The sequence below is a fragment of the Talpa occidentalis genome, unplaced genomic scaffold (assembly GCF_014898055.3).
Source record: "Talpa occidentalis isolate TD23 unplaced genomic scaffold, MPIMG_talOcc4v2.1 talOcc4.7, whole genome shotgun sequence".
NCBI lineage: Eukaryota > Metazoa > Chordata > Mammalia > Eulipotyphla > Talpidae > Talpa > Talpa occidentalis.
Genome location: NW_023605083.1, coordinates 135773447 through 135777354, shown reverse-complemented (window position 1 = coordinate 135777354; position 3908 = coordinate 135773447).

Genomic DNA, 3908 nt, shown 5'->3' with positions numbered 1-3908 from the left:
TCTGCCGCACCCCCCAGAAAGGGCCGGGGCCCAGCCGGCAGTAGTTTGCCTGCCCGAGGAGGCGGAGGTAGCCTCGCCCGGCTGCGGACAGACATGCGCCCCAGAGCCATTCAGGGTCAGGCCTGGTGTAGAGGTGCCAGCGGTCGGGGACAAGAGGCGCTGCTCGCCACCCGCACAGCCTGCCCACCTGCACCCTCGACTGCGGCCTCTCTGCCCAAGTCCAGTGGCCGAGGCCAGGCCAAAAGTCTCCGTGGCGACCTGCACGCGCACAGGAAGGCGCGCACCATGCAGGCTGTGCACAGAGCACCCCGTCCCCCCGGCAGTGGCCGCTGAGCCCCCAACTCAAGGCTGCCCTGGCACCATGTCCCTCTGTCCCCCGGACAGCGAGTCAGGCTCGGGGCCATCTCAGAGGGCAGAAGAGGGACTGGGGGCGCCGTGCCCAGTCCGGCAGTGCACAGAGCCTGGGGGGCCCGCAGCCCCGGCACAGGGGCCGTCTCCTGCCAGGAGGTGGGGCTGCGAGTCTGCGGTGCCCCATGCAGCCGGCCTGGCCCGGTGCTTCCCAGAGCCGTGACTCAGCGGAGCGGCGGCCAGACCCGGAGCGGGGGCGGGAGGGGCTGCCCCGCTGGGACCCCCGCGCGTGTGTGTGAACAGGATGTGTGTGGCTTCCGCCGAGGGGCTCCTGCCGAGGGGCTCCTGACAGGGGGCTCCCGCCGAGGGGTCCCCGCTGGGCACAGGCCACACGGAAGGGCCTGCGAGCGCTGGCCAGGGGCACGTGTCAGGAGATGCTGGTCCCAGGAGCGGGGGTGAAGGTGCCCGGGAGCCAGGGACTTCCCGGACCCTGGGCTGGGATGGCCACAGGCCTTGGCCAGACCGCAGGCGCCCAGCCAGGGGAGGGGACCGCGGGCTGGGAGGGAAGGGCGGCCCCAGCTCTAGGGGGAGGGCAGCCCCGCCAGTCCCGGGGAGCAGGGGGCCAGGCCTCTTCCGCCGCCCCCACCCTCCTGGGGAAGTCCCCGGCCTGCTCCTCCCGGGACAGTGGGAAGCAGAGCCAGCGCCGGGGCTGGATGAAGGCAGGAGCCCGGCCTGGGAACCCCGCACCGTGGGCTCTCCCACACCCCGCGAGCGGGGCGGCCGGCCAGGCCTGCTGGCGGGAAAGGCAGCTGGGCGTCCCAGAGGGAAACCGAGGCTCGCAGGAGGCGCCCTCCCCTGCTCTCCCGCGCGGGCCTGCGGGCGCAGCCGGCCGCCACCGGAGCCCCGCCAGGCCCCCAAGCTCAGCCTGGGCCCGGGCCTGCTCTGGCTCCGTTGTGACATCGCCCACTAGGGGGTCAGATCTGGGGGCAGCTCCCCTGCCTCTGACCCCTGGGGGGCTCTTGGGGGCTCCCTCACAGCTGCCCGCTCTGAGTCTACTGAAGTGGGGTTCGGATACGGAAAGTGGGGAGTGGGGCCACTCCAGGTCTCCTCGCTGGGGCCGCTGGGGCCCAGGCCTGTCCCTCTTCCTCCGCCCCACCTCAGCGACAGAAGAGCAAGTGGCCACGCCTGTCCGCGGACGGCCGGTCTCTACAGCTCCCTCACAAGCTCAGTGGCAAGGGCGGCAGGCTCGGGTCCTGCCGGCTGGGCCCGGTGGGCCTGCTTGGGACTGCGGTGCCAGAGCCTCCCGGCCACCTCCCCTGCCCAGGAGCCTGGGGCTGCCCCACACCCAGCCAGCGGAGCAGTGGGCAGACCCGCTGCCCCCTCCCTGGCCCCTGCCCGCCGCCCAGTAGCCAGCCCCAGACAGGGCTGTGCAGAGGCTGCTGGGCCGCGGCCAGGCCGGAGCAAGCCGCCAAGTCTGGCCGGGAACTGGGCCGGAGGCTCCTTCCTCCTGGCAAGGCCCTCGTCCAGAGCACGGCAGGGCCGGTGGGGCCTGAGCGGCGGGGCGGGACCTCCGGGCGAGCGGTCCCTCGCACTGACTCCACACACACGTCCTCGCGGCCAACGCTGCCACCCCGGTCCGGGCCCCCGTGGGCGGCAGGGTGGCCCTCAGTGTCCGTCCGGCCGTGGCTACACAAGGCACTGGGGCACGTCCCTGACCCAGGGACACGGCGCCCAGGGCTCTCTGGGGAAGAGGCCAGCCCCGCCGCCGGCTAGGTGCCCGCCCAGGTGTCCACTCGGGCGTGACTCGGGTCCAGCTCCAGGCGGCGCCGAGGTCTGGCTGGGCGCACGACTGGCCAAGAGAGCGGAGCCGGAGGCCAGCACGCCCGGGAGGGCTGTCGACACCCTGGTGGCCTGTCCCCCCCACCGCCGACCATGGCCGCGGCGACTGCTTTTCTCCCCAGCCCGGCCCCCCACCCACAGGGCCGCTGTGCGGGCGGGAAGCCACCGGCCTCGGGAGAGGCCACCCTGTGTGGCCAGGAGAGCCCGGGGAGCGCGGCCTTCCTCCCCCATCCTGCCCCCTAGGCCCACCTGTCGGGAGCAAGATGGTCAACGGATGCCGGGCAGCCCCGGGGCACCTGGGCGGGAGCCCAGTCTCTGAGCCCCGGGGAGTCAACCGCAGCTGTCCTGGCCCCTGTCCGGCACCCAGGGCCATCCGGCGCCCTCCACTCCCCCCCGCCGGCCTGCTGGGGGCTCCCCACAGGGGTGCCGGGAAGGGCAGAGGGGCGGGGCGGGGGGCAGGCTGGAGCGGGGGCAGGGCCGGCACCTCCTCTTCTGGAAACTGTGAAATGGGTTGTAAAAAAAGGTCTCCCTGAGAGGGCGGGGCCCGGGGAGCAGCCCCTCCAGGCTCCCAGCTTCCACAGCCGCCGACGGGCACCCGGCCCCCAGCGCTCCTGCGGCCACCCCCCACCCCTGCCCCGCGGGCCCCCGGCCGCCACGCCCCCAAGGACGCCAGGGGTGTGGGAGACCCCAGCCCCCAGCCGAGCCTCAGGGAGCTGGGCCGGCGGAGGCGGCAGGAAGGATAAACAGCCACCAAGGCTCTGGCCCATATTCTCATTCCGGGAGCGGGCGGGAGTGGCCAGAAGGTCCACGCTGGTTCCTGCGTGGACAGGGGCCCGGAGGCCAGCAAGCAGTCGCTCGCCTCCGGGAGCAGGGACGGGAGACACGGCTGGGCGGGAGCCTCCGGCCAAGGCCACTGCCCCTGGGGTGCTCCCTGCTGGCCAGGCCCTTGGGTGGCCGCAGGCCATGCTGTGGGGTGCAGGGGACGTGTGGACAGTGGGTGCGCCTGCGGGCAGGAGAGGCGGGTGTGGGTGCCCTCGCCGTCCAGACCCCGATAGGCTCCTGGCCTCTGCTCTGTGAGCCCTGAGGTAGCATGGGGGGCAGCAGGGCCTGGACTGGGCGTGTCCAGCCCCTCGAGGTGGGAGGGAACCCAGCGCTGCTCCCAGCCCCACCCTAGGGCGGCCCCAGGGAGCCCTGCCGCCCCGCGGTGGGGAGCGCATCAGACGCAGCATCCACGCCAAGCTGGGCCAGCCGAGGGGCCCAGAACCACCCCACGGCGGCCGGCCACACACTCTCACTCCGTGGACGCAGGCTCCACCTGCTCCCAGACACCCCTCTACTCCCGACACCCTAGGGTCTGAGGGTCCCCACCACCAGGAGAAGGTGCTGGATGCAGACAGGAGGCCCCGGGAGGGAGGCCGCGGGGCTCGGTGGCTCTGCGGGGGCAGCTGAGAAGGCAGCTTAGCCCAGAGACATGGCACCTCGGGTGGCGGAAAGCCCTCTTGGCAGCCGGGAGAACCTTCCAGAAGCCCTGGTTGGGCAAAGGTGGATTCCCTCGGGCTGTAGTGGGAGAGCTGTGGTGGCCGAGTCCACAGCGTGGAGGCGAGGGTGGCGGGACGGTGCTGCCGGCAGCCCAGAGCTAACAAAGAGGGGGAAGATGGGACACGGCCTGTCCTCGCCACAAGGGGAAATTTAGCCCTTGGGCCGGGGCCGGGGTGACGCTC